This window comes from Bufo bufo, chromosome 9 (genome assembly GCF_905171765.1).
Source record: "Bufo bufo chromosome 9, aBufBuf1.1, whole genome shotgun sequence".
Classification (NCBI taxonomy): Eukaryota; Metazoa; Chordata; class Amphibia; order Anura; family Bufonidae; genus Bufo; species Bufo bufo.
This window is the reverse complement of record NC_053397.1, coordinates 48076217-48095067: the sequence shown is the minus strand read 5'-3', so window position 1 is coordinate 48095067 and position 18851 is coordinate 48076217. Positions and strand designations below refer to the sequence as shown.

The 18851-nt window shown below is 41.9% G+C and overlaps 1 long non-coding RNA gene across 1 annotated transcript; it reads right to left on the bottom strand.

Annotated features, from left to right (window-relative positions):
• Positions 1 to 259: 259 nt before the first annotated feature.
• Positions 260 to 4982, bottom strand: LOC120979480. Its single transcript, XR_005774298.1, has 3 exons — positions 4972 to 4982; positions 3404 to 3405; positions 260 to 414 (listed from the first exon to the last, which is right to left on the bottom strand). It is a non-coding gene; the product is annotated as an uncharacterized LOC120979480 (long non-coding RNA).
• Positions 4983 to 18851: the final 13869 nt, after the last annotated feature.

The following is an 18851-nucleotide window of genomic DNA, read 5'->3' as shown; positions in this document are numbered from 1 at the left end:
GCAGGTTAGCAGATAAATACTGAGAAGCTGAAGCAAGACTACGGCTGAGATAGCTCAATAATCTGGCAAGGGAGGAAGTGACATGGTCTTCCTTAAATAGGGCGTACACAGATCTGATTGGTCAAACCAAAAGCAGGAAAATTCAGGTCGAGGAGGTGGTTAAAAAAAGTAACAGAAACTCCATGAAGCTCTGTGATCTAGTGAGCAAGGCTACAGCCTAGGACGCCGGTTCGATCCCTGACAGCTCCTCTGCCAGTTCTCTGAGGCCAAAACTGCATTCCCTCAGGTCACATACAAACTTGCTGTAGCCAGCAGCTTCCTGCCAGCCAATCAGATTGGATTACTGAGAGACACGCCTCCTCACTCTAAAGCCTAATGTAGGCATTCAGTGTGAAGGACCGACCCTCTGTCTTCCTAGCCGGAGACAGATGAGCCATAGCAATGGTCTTTTAAGGGAGCAGTGGAAAGGGACAGGAGACATTAATGAAAGCTGTCATTATAAGGTAATTATGGATCTTTTGACAATCATTGACAGACTAACTCAGGTATACAAGCCTAGCTCTAATAAACTAGCAAATAAAAGAAAATATGACAGTTATCCTTTAATAAAACACTTCTGTCTTGAGATGTTATCCTACTCTCTGTGCCTCCCCTTTGCTGGAGTAAGATTGCAGCAATTTTGTGAATCTTTAAAAAGTTTGCAGTTGAGAAATATGGTTTAAATCAGTTTGACCCCACACACGTCCCAGTACTGGAAAATGTGAATTATTGCAAAATTTTCTGCACAAAGTCACATAGAAGCTTTAAGAATTGCACATTTCACAAAACGAGTCACAAATAGAGATTCTAAACTAGGCATATTTGACCTGAATTTCATAAAAAAAATTGCATTGGATCTACATACAATTTTTTATTATTTAATTTGGCCAAATTTTGGAAAGAGTGAGAGAAAGAAAGAGAGCGAAAAATTAAGATTATATTTTTATGTGAGAGACAACACACAACATGGAGTCACCAACTAACCAAAAGTTGAAGATGCGGTTATGCCTTAACAGGAAGGGGTGTGGCTTAAACTTTTTTTTACAGATTTTATTAATATTTAAAAAATAAATTGGCTTACATTTAGAAGCAAATCCGAACCTGCTGAAAACAGGCATATATTTAATTTTCTGGATCTTAAACAGTCCAAATTTATGAAGAGATATGCATTTTTAGTTAGGCGTCCACTCCTTCAATTTTTTCATTTTTTTTAGAGAGATGTATGAAACAATAAAGAATGTATAAGAGGGGCACTCAAATATCAAGGAGCCTCAGACCGCAAATACATATGTGGTGAATGGTTTAATAAACACTAATATAACAAGGTATCATAAAATGACATATAACATCACATAAATTGACAAAAAAAACTGGCAGATAGCTGATATAAACAAACAAATTGTATGTTAGCATATACACTGGGTCAGTATCGCCGTACGTGTCTGTATGAGACCTAGATGGAAAAGTAATTGTCGGATAGACAGACACTATGAGCTGATGTCCCATATAGAGGTGAACGACCATAGACAGAGACCTGCCATTGGGGGGCATATCTCTTGATTGATAAGTAGTTAGTATGGTATATATATATAGGAGTGTGTCCGTATCTCATATTTCCGATATGTATACGGGATAGCTATATGCTTAGCCACCGGATCACAAGCCTGTTACAGAATCCCTTTACACACTGCCAGTTGAGAGTCTTACCACCGGGTAGTACTGGGTTGCTGAATGTCTCCTCTCTTTCCTCCACCGCCGGACCTGCTACCGGCGTCCCGTGTAGTCTCGCGGTATCAACGTGGCATCCCATGTGACTTAGCGGCGGTTGCACGTGACTGGAAGTCTACGTGATCGGGGAGTCGTACATGGCAAGGTATGCGTCTCCTAGTTCCGCATCTCCAAGTGAAGAGTCCAATGAGACGTAGTTCAGTAATCCTGGATATGTATGAGTGGCTGATAAATCATAAGAAAAGCTACATATGGCAAATTCCATATAGATGTATTGCTTGCTACTCCGTCCAAATATACCATACGCATTTCGGGGTACCTCCTCTTCTTCAGTGGCGGTATTCAGCAAGGTTTTGCTTATTCTCGCTTATTATCTGAAGGGGGATCGTCTTCACAGCCACTGGCACTCCGCCTGTACTTGATTTATAGCTGTGCTGCCCAATTTATATATTTTTTCTACTTATCAGTCAAGAGATACGCCCCACAACGGCAGGTCTCTGTCTATGGTCGTTCATCTCTATATGGAACATCAACTCATTGGGCCAGATTTATCATTACTCTGACAGCTCACTCCACTTTCACATATGGCTAAAGTCTGTTTTAGCCAAGTCAGATTTATGATCGGCCCTTTAAGACTGTGATAAATGTGGTTTGACGGTAGCAGTTTATCCGTCAGTAAGCAGCTTTGCGAAAAAGTTGCACGTTTTTATGAAAAAGTCGCATGTTCTATTAAAAAGTCTCATAAGATAAGTATGGTCCTCACTGGAGTGAAATTGCGACTTTTTTGTGACTTTTTAAATAGTCCCAATAGTAAATCTGTCTAGAGATTCATTTACATAAGAAAACACGCCCACTTTCAGAAAACTGGCGAGCATAGTGCAGAGCAGAAAAAAGTTGTGCGCAGTTTAAGCGTTTGGGACTTTTTTTGGGACTTTTTCACTCCATTACAGGGAGTGCAGAATTATTAGGCAAGTTGTATTTTTGAGGAATAATTTTATTATTGAACAACAACCATGTTCTCAATGAACCCAAAAAACTCATTAATATCAAAGCTGAATATTTTTGGAAGCAGTTTTTAGTTTGTTTTTAGTTTTAGCTATTTTAGGGGGATATCTGTGTGTGCAGGTGACTATTACTGTGCATAATTATAAGGCAACTTAACAAAAAACAAATATATACCCATTTCAATTATTTATTTTTACCAGTGAAACCAATATAACATCTCAACATTCACAAATATACATTTTTGACATTCAAAAACAAAACAAAAACAAATCAGTGACCAATATAGCCACCTTTCTTTGCAAGGACACTCAAAAGCCTGCCATCCATGGATTCTGTCAGTGTTTTGATCTGTTCACCATCAACATTGCGTGCAGCAGCAACCACAGCCTCCCAGACACTGTTCAGAGAGGTGTGCTGTTTTCCCTCCTTGTAAATCTCACATTTGATGATGGACCACAGGTTCTCAATGAGGTTCAGATCAGGTGAACAAGGAGGCCATGTCATTAGATTTTCTTCTTTTATACCCTTTCTTGCCAGCCACGCTGTGGAGTACTTGGACGCATGTGATGGAGCATTGTCCTGCATGAAAATCATGTTTTTCTTGAAGGATGCAGACTTCTTCCTGTACCACTGCTTGAAGAAGGTGTCTTCCAGAAACTGGCAGTAGGACTGGGAGTTGAGCTTGACTCCATCCTCAACCCGAAAAGGCCCCACAAGCTCATCTTTGATGATACCAGCCCAAACCAGTACTCCACCTCCACCTTACTGGCGTCTGAGTCGGACTGGAGCTCTCTGCCCTTTACCAATCCAGCCACGGGCCCATCCATCTGGCCCATCAAGACTCACTCTCATTTCATCAGTCCATAAAACCTTAGAAAAATCAGTCTTGAGATATTTCTTGGCCCAGTCTTGACGTTTCAGCTTGTGTGTCTTGTTCAGTGGTGGTCGTCTTTCAGCCTTTCTTACCTTGGCCATGTCTCTGAGTATTGCACACCTTGTGCTTTTGGGCACTCCAGTGATGTTGCAGCTCTGAAATATGGCCAAACTGGTGGCAAGTGGCATCTTGGCAGCTGCACGCTAGACTTTTCTCAGTTCATGGGCAGTTATTTTGCGCCTTGGTTTTTCCACACGCTTCTTGCGACCCTGTTGACTATTTTGAATGAAACGCTTGATTGTTCGATGATCACGCTTCAGAAGCTTTGCAATTTTAAGAGTGCTGCATCCCTCTGCAAGATATCTCACTATTTTTGATTTTTTCTGAGCCTGTCAAGTCCTTCTTTTGACCCATTTTGCCAAAGGAAAGGAAGTTGCCTGATAATTATGCACACCTGATATAGGGTGTTGACGTCATTAGACCACACCCCTTCTCATTACAGAGATGCACATCACCTAATATGCTTAATTGGTAGTAGGCTTTCGAGCCTATACAGCTTGGAGTAAGACAACATGCATAAAGAGGATGATGTGGTCAAAATACTCATTTGCCTAATAATTCTGCACTCCCTGTATTCTGACCTGAGCTAATGATAAATCTGGCCCATAGTGTCTGTCGATCCGACAATTACTTTTCCATCTAGGTGTCATACGGACACGTACGGCGATACTGGCCCAGTGTATATGCTAACATACTATTTGTGGGTTTATATCAGCTATCTGCCAGTTTTTTTGTCAATTTATGTGATGTTATATGTCATTTTATGATACCTTGTTATATTAGTGTTTATTAAACCATTCACCGCATATGTATTTGCTGTCCAAGGCTCCTTGATATTTGAGTGCCCCTCTTATACATTCTTTATTGTCTCTCCTGGCTCTGGGTAATCCTTTAGGAGAGCACCTTTCCATACGGATTTCCCAGGTGAGCCGTCATTATTTTAAGATGTATGAAACAATCTTAATACATTTGGGCATGTGACTGCACCGTTTTATACACATGCTGGTGGTACAGCTAAATAATTAAAAGTTCTACCTTTGATGGACTGGAGATTGGGTAACCAACTATTGTTTCCAATCAAAGCCCTTTTCCAGATCTTTTTAGGGAGGTACAGAACCCTAGAAAAAGTATGCAAAATCTAGAAATTCAACACTGTTGTAAATATAACTATCACAGTGCATCAAGTTCTGATAAAGTGGGTGCTGGCAGCTGTGAACTGTTTCATAAAAAAAACATTTTAGAGAAGGTTGCAAAAAGGCTTTTACTTTACAATAAATTTTACAAAGTACTTTTAGATGTGTAATATTTTTAATATTTATTACCTTTTATCATGGACATTTTTAATAATAGCACTTCCCTTTGCGTGACTGGTGTAGCTGTTCATTGTTGACAGTTATAATGATCATGCGTCTAATATTCATTTTCCTATGTGCCATATAATATCGCCATTTCATTTTCTGCTATAATTGATCTATCCAAATGTATCCTTAAATAACACTTTACACTTTTTTTTGCAGTGCTCTATGGTCTCCACTAAAGTAAATGCCTGCAATATTAGCACCTCAACATACAGTTAGTCTCCAACATTGTAGCAGGAACAAAAAGATACATGTCATCTCTGAGACCGTACAGCTATTCCCTTTTACAGAATAGATCATTGATACGAGATCCATTCTGATCTATTTTACAAATCCATCAATATCTATTAATATCTGTTAGGATCCATTCTTGTCACTTATGTCAGTTGTCTCAAGTTTCTGATAAAAGTCCATTTGTAAGATCCTTACCTGTCTCCCACTCCGGTGTGACCAAAAAGGGTCCTCGTGGAGCTGCGAGACAGGTTACGTGTGTCTCCATTGAAACACCAGCTCCGACCCCTTTGCGAACCGATGCGGGGATGCGTTTGCATGTGTGCCGGAGGGGAAGACCGCATGGCTTTCGGGGACAGCTTGGCCGAGCTAGTGGCAGTACGCTGCGGCCGAGCTTGTCTCCGGTGCCTGTTGCGGATTCCATTCCGGTGTCCATGTCGACGAGCTTGCGCACTCTTCCAGAGCCTGTTGTGCATCCGCATTTACGTTTGAAAACAGGTTCGCAAGGGGATACGCGGTCGCGCGTACTCGCTTCGCCGACCAGCGGAGGGAATAGCACCTGGCCACAAGTTCAAAGCAGATTAGGGGGCTGGCATTGGTCTAATTGACTAATGACCGACCAAAGCCTTATACACAGGTGTAGGGCAGGATCATGACCTATGGGGAGTGGACACTTGGCACCCTGAGATTTGTTAGCAGGCACATAAAAGGTGGCCTCCCAGGTCGGTCAGTGCCCACTGTTATCCTTCCTTATCCAGGTGCAGGTCAGTACTGCTAGCTACTGACTGAAGTTTGCTGGGACTATATCTGTCCCAGTGGGACCCAGGACCCAGGACTTTCCGTGATGCATCCATTTACCTGGCAAGTTGTACAGAGACTTATGCACAGATCGGGACTACTTCTGGAAACCCCATCAAAATGGTTTGGAAACAGCATTAAGAGGATGGCTGGATGCATCTTGGACTCCTATTATCTATGACATACAATAAACAACCACATGAAGGCTATATGCCAAAAGCCAGGTATATGCAAGCCATCAATCTATCCATGAGACAGATGACAGGCTTAGTCAGCTTACCTAACAATGGCAGCCTTGTACACTATGCGAAACCAGATTTCATCTGACTGAGAGCCAGTAAGCCTCAAAGTTACTTTAGATCTGTTGGATGGCTTGGGTGGACCTGCGCACCTAGATCAATATAATTAGAGAGACAAAAAGTTTTCTGATTGTCCTAACAATATTCAATAACCTTTCTATACAGTTTTGTCATGTAAAAACAAATTTGCATAAACATGGGCATATGGGAAAAAAATGCAAATGAGCAGAATCGGCCTTGTTTTTCAGCTGTAAAACCATTTGCATGGAAAATTTGCGATCTGCACTACTCATGAACAGCACCATCTATTAGTTTCATAGTCTTATGACTAGTGTTCAACGCAAATATTCAAACTGTAAATTTTTATCTCGAATATCACAACGTCAAGAATTCGCAAATATATCGAATATAGTGCTATATATTGGTTATAGCGAATATTTGTCATTTTTTCCCATCTGAGCACATGATTCCTCTCTGCTTCTTGCTTGTGGGCCAATGAGTCTTTGGCCCACAAGCAACTTAAGCAGGGAGGAATCATGACTTTAGTTGGAAAAAATGACGAATATTCTAAAAAACAAATATACAGCACTATATCGAATATATTAGATTTTTAGAATATTCGTCTTTTTTTTTTCAAGCTGTACACTTGTTCCACTTTGGCATACTCCTCCCCTACAAGCGTCCTTGTCACCATTGGAACGCCTGGGAGTTAAAATATACCATCGGATCTGAGTTTTCACGATCTCACTGAGATTGTGAAAACTCAGATCCACTGGTATATTCTAACCCCCAGGCGTTCCCATAATGATGGGGATGCTTAATTAATATAGTGCTATATATTTGTTTTTTAGAATATTCGTCATTTTTTCCATCTAAAGTCATGATTCCTCCCTGCTTAAGTTGCTTGTGGGCTAATGACTCATTGGCCCACAAGCAAGAAGAAGGGAGGAATCATGTGTTCAGATGGGAAAAAATGACGAATATTTGCTATAACGAATATATAGCACTATATTTGAAATATTCGCAAATTCTCAAAGTTGCGATATTCGAGATAAAAATTCGCTATTCGAATATTCATGCTCAACACTAGTCATAAGACTATGAAACCAATAGATGGCGCTGTTCATGAGTCATAAACAGCGCCAACTATTGGTTTCATAGTCTTATGACAATACTATTACTCTTGTCATAAGACTATGAAACCAATAGATGGTGCTGTTCATAAGTAGTGTAGATCGCAAATTTTCCATGGAAATGGTTTTACAGCTTAAAAATTAGGCAGATTCTGCTCATTTGCATGTCTTTCCCATATGCCCATGTTTATGCAAATTAGTTTCTACATGACAAAACTGTATAGAAAGGTTGTTGAATATTATGTTAGGACAATCAGAAAACTTTTTGTCTCCCTAATGATAGGGAGGTCCACCCAAGCCATCCAATAGATCTGAAGTAACTTTGAGGCTTATTGTTCTTAGTCAGATGAGAGTTGGTTTGGAATGGTTCCTAGTGCACAAGGCTGCTATTGTAAGGTATGCTGACTAAGCCTGTCATCTGTCTCATGGATAGTTTCATGGCTGCCATATACTTGGCTTTTGGCATATAGCCATTGTGTGGTTGTCTATTGTATGTTGTAGTTAATAGGAGTCCGATATGCATCCAGCTATCCTCTTAATGCTGTTTCCAAACCATTTTGATGGGGTTTCCATCAATTTCTAATTTTTTTTGTATACCAGACACTTTCTATTTTTTAGAGCAGTGGTTTGATGCTCGGGTCTCCCATTGACTTTCATTGTATAAAATTTTACTCGGATGTGCTGAGTATAGTGATGCTCAAGCCGAACAGCAGTTCAGCTGCGCATGCTCGCTCAACACTAATCAAAACAGATTGCATCCTTCTGGAAAGTACTTACACACTGAAAGCAAAATACGTTTCGGCAGCAAAAAACGGATGACATCTGTGTAACATCCGTATTACATTGTAACAATGCCTATCCTTGTCTGCAAAACGGACAAGAATAGGACATTTTCTATTGTTTTGTCAAACGGACATGAGGACATAAGGAAACGGAATGCACGCAGAGTCATTTCCGTTTTATTTACAAACCCATTGAAGTGATGGTTCGGCATATGGACCTGTAAAAAAAGGAAAGGAAATGGAAAAAAAAAATGTTTGTGTTAATGAGCCCTGAGTTTGCATGCAAAACCATCAGTTTTTTCCTGAACAAATCCTGACACAATCCATATCGTTCTTGTGAAGCAGGCTTTATAGTTACATATCTGAACTCTGCTTTTCTATTGTGCAGTCTTTCCCCCTCCTTCTATTCTCCTGTCATTTTCCTGCCCCTTTCTTTGCTGTTTTTACAATTTTTTACATTGCACTGTTTAATTCAGTTCTGACAGTTTTGTGACAAAATTTACTCCCTGTTAACAATACACTGGTGCATTTGCTTCGTATTGTCACTGTCATTGCTATGGCTTTTATTGTTGTTTAATAAAACATATGAAAAAGAAGCTGCTCCCAATCAGCGCGTCATGCTTTTTTTTTATTATTTGAGAAAATAAAATTTACTCATTTAAAATTTAAAACAGAAATTTGAATACATAGTAAAGATGAAGACCTACCAAGGGATCTCCCAGTAAAATAGTACTTATGATGCATGCTGTCGTATATTAACCGATGAAGACATACTGGAGAAATGAATGCAGCCGAGCATTACATCCTAATAGATACAAATAAGGAGAATGGAACGTTTCACATCCTTGATTTATTTTCTGGAACCAAAACATTTGTGAATGTTCTCATGATTTATATTGATTATTCCATGGTGCAAGTAATCTGATGTGAATCATACTAGTTTCGCCTGCGTGTTGTAAACCCTTCGGAGCTGCTTTCAGTATCATTTCATGGAGACAACTTCTAACTGTGATTCTGACCTCGGAGCAATTCAGGTGTGGATGAAGACTTCATCAATGATTCATCTGAATTTCTAAACCTGTGGAAACAAACAGGCTGTCAAGTATTCAATGTCAGCTACTCCAAAAAGTTTGTAAAACATATTTTATGAAAAATCTTGGTTCAAGACAGTCTAGCGGCATCAACTTTGATTTGGTTGACATGCTACAGTAATAAAGAGAGTTTAAATGTTGGAATATGGAATGAAGGCATGTATTTTGTTGGCCCTCTTATTTTGTTAGTATAAGGGTACTTTCACACTAGCGTTTTTCTTTTCCGGCGCTGAGTTCCGTCCTAGGGGCTCAAATCCGGAAAAGATTTTTTTATCCTAATGCATTCTGAATGGAGAGTAATCCGTTCAGGATGCATCAGGATGTCTTCAGTTCAGTCTTTTTGACTGATCAGGCTTTTCAGAAAACCGTAGCATGTTGTATTTTTACCTCCGGCCAAAAATCCTGAACACTTTGACTGAACACCGGATCCGGTCTTTTTCCCATTGACTTGCATTAACGCCGGATCCGGCGCCATGTGTTCAGTCAAACCGGATCCGGCTTTTACATGTTAAACCCGAAAAATGTGAAGTCCATAAATGGCGGGTCCGTTTTTTCCAATGCATTTTTTTTAATTGTGATCAAAATCCTAATCAGGATTCAAATGTAATCCGTTTTCACACGTTTTTCCGGATCAGGCGGGCAGTCCCGGTGTCGGAATTGAACGCCGGATTTAAACAACGCTAGTGTGAAAGTAGCCTTAGAGGCCTTTTCAATTTGTTTTTTGTTTTTATAAAATAAACAACTAACAAGAAAAACAAATAAACAAAATAAAACCTAACTGCCTCTCTATGGCACCCACAGACTCGATTGCTTATGCAACAGCGCTAAGGTCCATACACAGGCCCCCTATATCCCTCGCTGTTTGTGAAAAAGGTGTCCTTGGTGTGGCTGTGTTAGGCTACTTTCACACTAGCATTGTTATTATCCGGATCCAGCAAACAGTATGCTAACTGATATCCTTTTCTTCCAGATCCGGTGAAATACCGGAACAGTCTCATTCAGTATCATTCGGAATAACGGATCCGGTATTTATATTTTTTTCAAAGATCAAAAGAGAATCCCGCTCCTCCTCCCGAATCCGGCAACGCAATACGGCCACAGAGTCATAGTTTGTGATGCAGTGAAAGTGCAGACACACACTCGTGCACAAGTAGCTGGGGGCAAGGGATTATGGACCTGATCACCACTGCAGTGGTGAAAACATTTGATAAAAGCAATGTTTTTTTTAAGCAAAGGAATTATGCACATGGCTGTATTATGGATATGTTTTGCATGGATCCATAAAGCAGCTCTCATAGACTGCATTAGGCTCACACTATACCTATCTTTGACTCAAATCTGAAAAAAAAATTATGTTCCATCACATGCCATGTTAAAGAGGCTTTTTGGGATTTCACTACTTTTGCCTAGCCCTCTAAGAGTGTGGTACCTAATGAAAAAAAAATTCCACTCACTCCCTTCCAGCTCCTTGCCTTCCTTTTAGCAATCTTCCAGTCCCCGTCCTGTAAACTTCCAGATGGGCATGGTCAAATGTTCTGCTGTAGCCAAGGACTGGCATCAGCAATGATGAAGGCTAAAGACTGCTGAAAGGAGCCAGAAAGCCAAAACAGAGAGGTAGGGAGCAAGTTTCCATTGCTCTATTGATGGTAGAGAGGTTTGCAACCAGAATTTTGGAATAGTTAGCCGGGCCGCTATAAGTAGCTGTTTGAAGATGTAAGGGGAGGGGATAGTTCCTCCTCGTCAAAGTAGGTAAGTAAAGCTTTACCGGGCGAGGCCTGTATGGATGTGTGGCAAATTTGATTGCTGAATCGAAAGATGTCTCTCCACCATTTGTTTATTAAGGGACATTCCCACCAGATGTGAAAAAACATTCCTCTGTCTCCGTGGCACCTCCAACATCGATCTGAGGCCACCTCAGAAAAGAAGCAAGATTTGTCTGGTGTAATGTACCACCTTGTTAGGAGTTTGTAACTATTGTCTTGAATCCGCATGCACCTAGATGACTTATGAGTAGACAGGAAGAGTTTGGAAAGTATGAGAAGGGGAGATTCTCTGCCTATATTTTTCTCCCAGTTTCGAATTAATGCTGGCTTTATAAGTAGGGGAATAGATCTCAATCTATTATATAGTTGCAACACTACCTTTTTGGGTGGCTTTGAATCTGCAATTAAGGACTCAAACCATACTAGAGGCTGATATAGCTCTCCTCTTGGTGTGTTACGGAGCATAAATTATCTAAGGTATGGGATTAGGGGTAGACCACTAGGTTGAGGGTTTAGGATCTCTTTCATCTCGTTAACACCTATAATATCATCTGAAAGTCCCAGAAAGGAAGTTATGAGAATAGATTAGTTCCGCAGCTCCCGTGGGGTAGAGTCTATCCTAATGGAGGAGGCCGTACCTACTACATCTCTGACTAAAAGGAGAGGAGAGGGGAAAGGGACAGAGTAATGTGGGGATCGTAGCCATTTGCATGCGTCTAGGGTAGCCTGTAGTATTGGGTATGAGGGGAGTGGTTTATAAGGTGGGCTTGGGTTTCCCAGCAGGAGAGAACATAGAGCTCTACCCATTAAGTGTTGTTCCAAGGGGACCCATAGTTTGTTTGGGTTATTTCGTAGCCATTCCACAGCTCTAGAAAGAAGTATTGCTTTGCCATATAATTCTGGGTCTGGAAGACCGATCCCTCCTGCTTGCACCGGCTTAGAGAGGAGAGAGAGCCTTGATTTCTTCCCATTCCAAATAAAGGCTCTACATTTTTTCCTAATTGAGTCATAGTAGGACTTAGGTACAGGGATTGGAAGAACTTGTTGAAGGTGAGTGAGGCAAGGAAGGATCAGTGATGTGAGTAGGTTCTTACATCCAAACCAGGAAAGTGTCAGAATATTGATATTAAGGTTATCTATGGTCTTAAACATAGATTGGAGTAAAGGGTTATAGTTAAGGGAGAATAGTTCAGCAATATTAGGAGTGATCTTTACCCCCAGCTACATCACATAGGGGGACGTCCAGTCAAACGGTGAGTCTTTCATTAATAATTGTTTTGTGGATAATGGAATCCCAGAGCACAGTGTTAGGGTTTTTTTTTGCATTAATTTTAAAGTTGGAAATCTAAGGTTGCAAAGCTATAATTAAAAAGCTGTTTTTGTATAATAGGGAGGGAGATTAAGGGGTTAGTGGTCATTATAATGACATTGTCTGCGAAAGCAGCTAATTTATGTTCTTGTACCCCCAGCTTCACCCCTCTAACATCCGAATCCCCTCTCAGGGAGGCTAGGAGGGGCTCCAGAGCCAAAACAAAGAGTAAAGGTGAGAGGTGACACCCCTGACGGGTGCTATTACAAATACGAAAGAGGGTGGACAGATCTCCATTGACCATGACGAGAGCTGTGGCCTGAGAGTATATTGCAAAGACGGCCTGTACATAGGGATCAGGAAGACCAAAGTGCGACAGTAATTCTTTCAAATATGCCCAGTTGATCCTGTTGAACGCTTTCTCAGAGTCAGTACTCAGGAAAAGCAGCTGTTTGGATGAAATAGTAGCATAACACAATACATTTATCACTCTAGATGTGTTCTCTCTGCCCTCTCTGTTGCGAATAAACCCACCCGATGCCCATGTATCATCAGGGGAAGAAAATTGGCAAGGCGATTAGCCAACATTTATGCTAAGAGTTTAAGGTTTAAGTTAAGAAGTGAGATGGGTCTATAATTGGAACACTGTCTTAAGTCCTCTCCCTCTTTGGGGATTAGGGTGATATGAGCAGTTGTAATTTCTCTAGAGAGGGGGCCACCCCTCAAAGAGAGATTGCAGACATCAAGGAGACGAATCAGGAGCTGTTTGTGAAAGGCTTTATAATATGAGGCCGGTAGGTCGTCTGGGCCTGGACTTTTACCTGTAGGCATCTGATCAAGGGCAGTAGTCAGTTTATCCAGTGTGAAGGGAGAGGATAGCTTTCGTTTCTGGGGGTCCAAAAGAGTTGGAAGCGAGAGGGAGTCGAGGAAGGAGGAAATAGGAGAAGCATGGGCTTCGGAGAAAGCGATGAGGGCAAATTATAAAGGTCTTCTTAAAAATCTCGAAATTGTGCCGCTATTTGTGTGGAGGAAAATACTGAGTCTCCTGATGGGGTAATTAACTGGTGAACATAGTTTACTGATCTCCTATTTTTTATTCTGTGCACCATAAATTTAGAGGCTGTATCGCCATGTGCAAAGTACTTGTGTTGAGAGTTTAGATAATATTTAGCCACCTTATTTTGTAGTAGGGATTTTAATTCCGCTCTCAAACCTGATAATTCCTTTAATTGGGTCTCTGAGAAGGAACGTTTATGTAAAGACTTAAGGGCTTGTATCTTTAGATAAATGGCATCTATTTTTTCCCCTCTTTCTTTCTTCAGATGTGTTCCTATACTAAGGAAGTGTCCTCTAATGAATGGTTTATGAGCGTCCCATAATGACTGTGCCGACATAACAGAGTGTTTATTAAGAGAGAAATATTCTTCTAACATGGCAACAATTTTATCTTTAGTTTTCATATCGCTTAGGAAGGGATTCATTAAGGCGGCAGTTAGAGGACCTCGGACATTGTAAAGGTGCCCGGAAAAAGAGGAAGGCAGGAGCATGGTCAGACAGGTGAATGGAGCCGATTTTGGCTGCAGAACATAGCTGGAGGTGTTCCTTTGAGATAAACACATAGTCCAAACGGTGATATGTACCATGGACATGGGAGTAGAAAGTGTAGTATTTTGACTGGGGGTGTAAAGTTTGCCAAGAATCCACTAGGTGAAAACTCCACAGGCCCTCTCTAATGGCACGTAAAGATCCCAAAGATTGGGCAGATTTATGTGAGGAGGAGTCAAGTTGTGGGTTCAAGGCAACGTTCAGGTCCCCACCCAGGACCACAATCCCTTCCTTAAAGGAATTGATGATAGGGAGAATATTAGAAAACCAATATGCTTATCTAGTGAGATGGCAGCCCTTAATTTTAAGCACAGCGAGTATTCAGTTTGCTACAGCACACACAGCGTATAGTGTGCAAGAACTACTGGACATCAGAATGAAAGGTCCTGTTCCACCACCACCCCCTAATATCCCGGATGAGATTCTAAGGACATCGGTGACCGACTGGATGATTATACCGTCAAAGCGACGGCACAGAAGGAGACGGGAAAGGAAGCAGAAGCGGGGCAAGAGGGGCGGTATCAATACTCGATTAAAGTATCCCCCAAACAAGCAAGCACTACCCAGCCTGTTCGTCGCAAATACCCAGTCTATAGTGAACAAGATCGATGAGCTGAGACTGAGGATCTCATCTAATAGGATGAACACTTGCGCCTCATTTTTCACCGAAACCTGGCTAAATACTAACATCTCGGACGAGGCTATTGAACTTGCGGATCGGACTGTCTACCGAATGGATCGAACCGCTGAGTCCGGTAAGAATAAGGGAGGTGGAGTGTGTATTTATGTCCATAAGGCTTGGTGCACCTCCACAGTCATTGCTGAACAATAAGGCCTGATCTCCAACAATGATGAAACAGCCTATAGGAAAGAGGTTGAGAACCTAGAGAGATGGAGTAAGAACAACAACCTCATACTCAATACCAAGAAAACAAAGGAGTTAATTCTGGATTTTAGGAAGAAGAAACAAAATGGACACCATCGCATTAGCATTAATGGTGGAAACGTGGAGATAGTTCAAAGTTTCAGATTCTCGGGAGTTCATATTAGTCAGGACCTGTCATGGATAAAAAACACAACAGAAATTACCAAAAAAGGCCTTCAGAGGCTTTATTTTCTGAGGAGTCTGAAGAAAGCACAACTCCCAAAACAGCTGCTAGTCAATTTTTACAGGAGCACCATAGAATCTGTTATCACATACTGCATTACAGTGTGGTACTCCGGCTGCTCTTCTGAGGACAAGAAGACCCTCAAGCGCATCATCAGAATGGCTGGCAGAATCACTGGTACTCAGCTACCATCACTGGAGGACATCTTCACTGCTCGCTGCAGCAACAGGGCAAAAATTATCTGCGGGGATCCAACTCACCACGGCCACAGCCTTTTCATTCCCCTACCCTCTGGTAGGCGTCTTAGAGCCCTACATGCCCGCACCACTAGGCTGAAGAACAGCTTTTACCCCAAAGCAATCAGTCTCCTAAATGCTCAGAGACTATTGCCCCTTCAAAGGATAGAAACTACCACAGACTGAAAGTGACTGCTGCATTCATGAACCCATGATGATCTCTTGTCTGCAGTGGTGTCTGATCAGTGTGTATATATACTCATAAGCACTTCCTACTTTGCTCTTGCTATATATATTCTGTGAACTGTGAATAGTAATGCTTCCTAGTGCAATGTTTTTTTTTTTTTCCTAGTGTAATACTTTAGTTTAAATGTCAGTTCTTGTTCCTCTGTCCATGGCATCTAGGATTGCTCCAAACAACATTTCATTGTATTGTACATTGTATTAAATTGTATTGTACAGTGACAATAAAGGCATCTTATCTTATCTTATCTTAGTGTTTGGCACTTGTGGGCCTATGTGCCCCTTAACCAGAATGTATCTCCCTTCGCATCTTGGAGGTGGTTAGTATACTTAAAGGGTAGTTTTAAAGAGACAGAAAAGAAACAGGGTCTAGTGAGATATTTACAGGTAGTGTAACCTGAGGAGGTCAGGGGAATCTTTCAAAACATAAAGAAGGTACAGTGATTAATAATGGGTACGAAACTGGAGTTTCACGAACCTTGCGCCAGTCTCTTCGGTGTCAGTTGTCAGTTCCTTATCCCAGATCTATGTGCTTTAGGGGTACATTGAGGAACAAATGGAACGACCGTAGGTACGTCTGGTAACATAGCGAGGTCTTGAAAAGGTTCCCAGTTTTCCACCTTCAATGGTGGGATTTGCAGATGATCGTATACTGCTTCTAAATCTGTGTAGGCCGAGAAGTTAAATGACTATGTCAAAAGCCGAATCTGGGCCCAATAGAGAACTGCAGATAGATTGAACTGATGAAGGGATATCCCCTGGTGGCACAGTCTCTTGGATCCCTCTGGGACGCAAGTTATTGCGGTGCGCTCTATTTTCTTGGTCTTCCAGAGCGCTATGCAGTTCATTTAGGTAAGTACTGCACCTTTAAAAAGATTGCGTGGTGGCCGCCTGGTAATCTAGGATTGAGGCCTGATGAGTCTCCAGAACTTCCACCCAGTCCCCAACTTGCCTCATCTCCTGGTGAAGCGCTGTGATTTCACTGAGGAACGGTTACATGGCTTTGCAGAGGGCTTGTTTCAGGTAGTGCCTGGTAATCGGCAAGGCGCCTTTGCCTTGGGGATCCTCTGCGTCGCTCTCCTAGTCTGACCTTTTCAGAGTGCGCTCAAGAGCCTTATGGGGATGTGTCGGCGCCATCTTTGTTTCCTGCACCACAAACGTGGAGGCAGCTTTTTTCATGAATTTGTCTCCACTAGCAATCTGTGATTTGTTGGTGGATGAGTGTTCCCCTGGTCTAGAGTTCCCGATCTTTACCATCCTTCCAACTGACAGCTACTGTAGGCTCGTGCTAAGGGCAATCGTCACAGCGGAGCTTAGAATTCAGTGGTCATCTCCAATATACTGTTATTTCTAATTTCCCCCATTGTGTACAGTTTTGGGCACCTGTGTATAAGAAAAGCATAGCTGAACGAGAGCAGGTGCTGGGGGTGGGGTGTGACCAAAGTAATTATTGAAGTTCCAAAACAGGTTAACAAACTGAAAAAAGATGCCCTAGAGCAGGGGTGCACAACCTGCGGCCCGCGGGCCGCATGTGGCCCCCAGAGCCATGGTTTGCGGCCCCCCCCTGCTGGGCAGAAACACAGCTGATCCTGCAATCAGCTGTGTTTCTGCACAGAGCACCGCACAGCAGATGGATCACAGGTTTTGCTCGTGCACTGTAGCAGGAGCAGAAAGGGTCCCCGGCTATTAGTGAGAGCGGGGAAGCCGAGGAGAAGACAGAAGCGCTTTATTAGCTCTTCTGCCTTCTCCTCTATGAGCGCTCTGCAGTGTATACCCAGCGATCACGTGATCTCTGGGTGTCTCGGGAACAGAGGAGCGCTGCCCTGGTACAAAGCCTCCGCAGCAGGCTGGTTTCCCTGTAACTGGGGCTCCTTTGGATGATCCAGTTACAGTGGAAATAGTATAAAAAAAAAGTCACTTATTGTCTCCCAAAGGTCTTTCAGTGACCTCTTGGGGACAAATTATGTGGTAAAAATATATTTTAAGAAAAAGTTAAAAAATGATTTTAAAAAATGTGAAAACTAAATAAATTAAAAAATTAAAGAAAATATAAAGAAAAAAGTGCTTAATAAAAGAGAGTGTTCACTGTCCCACCGCAGTCTTTTTATGAAAAAGTGCAAAATTTTAAAAAAGTGACAGTGTCCCTCAAGGTCTTTTTATGACCTCTTGGGGGACATATTATGTAGCAGAAATATATTAAGTTAAAAAAAAAATCATACATAAAAGAAAAGACACCCACACCAATCAAAACTGTCACCATTACCGCCCCATTCACGTGAAACTTTTCATATTACCGTATTTTTCGCTTTATAAGACGCACCTGATGATAAGACGCACCTAGATTTTTGAGGAGGAAAATAAGAAAAAAAAATTTTGAACCAAAAGGTGTGCTTTTGGAGAGGTTTTGAACTAATGGTGTGCTTTTGGAGGGGTTTTGAACTAATGGTGGTCTGTGGATGACGCACTGTTATGGGGGGACCTGTGGGTGACGCACTGTTATGGGGGGACCTGTGGGTGACGCACTGTTATGGGGGGACCTGTGGGTGACGCACTGTTATGGGGGGACCTGTGGGTGACGCACTGTTATGGGGGGACCTGTGGGTGACGCACTGTTATGGGGGACCTTTGGGTGACGCACTACTACGGGGGATGTAGCATCATATATAGCATCTTATGTAATGGGGGTCACTATTCACACAGTGACAATATACTGTGACACATATGATACTGTGACCAGCATAAGATGATCTTATGCTGGTCACAGTATCATGTGTCACAGTATATTGTCCCTGTGTGAATAGTGACCCCCATTACACCACAGGGCACACAGTAGACTTTATATGTAAAATCTTTTAATGGCTCTGCTTTCTTCTATACCAGTACTCACTATAAAAGCAGCAGTCCGGCCAGCACGTGACGTCACTCACTCAGTCAGTCACGCTCCTGCCAGCTTCATTAATGAAGTGGGAGGAGCATGACCGAGTGAGTGACGTCACGCGCCGGCAGGACCGCTGCTTTCATAGTGAGTACTGGTATAGAAGAAAGCAGAGTGTAATGAAGCCGTTTTCATATGTAAAGTCTATAATCTTCGAGCAGTGTCTCTGCTTTAAACTAGGGCAATCCTCTGTAGTGCAACTCACTATGAAAGCGGCAGGCAGAGCGGCAGCGTAACCTCGAGATTCTCACTC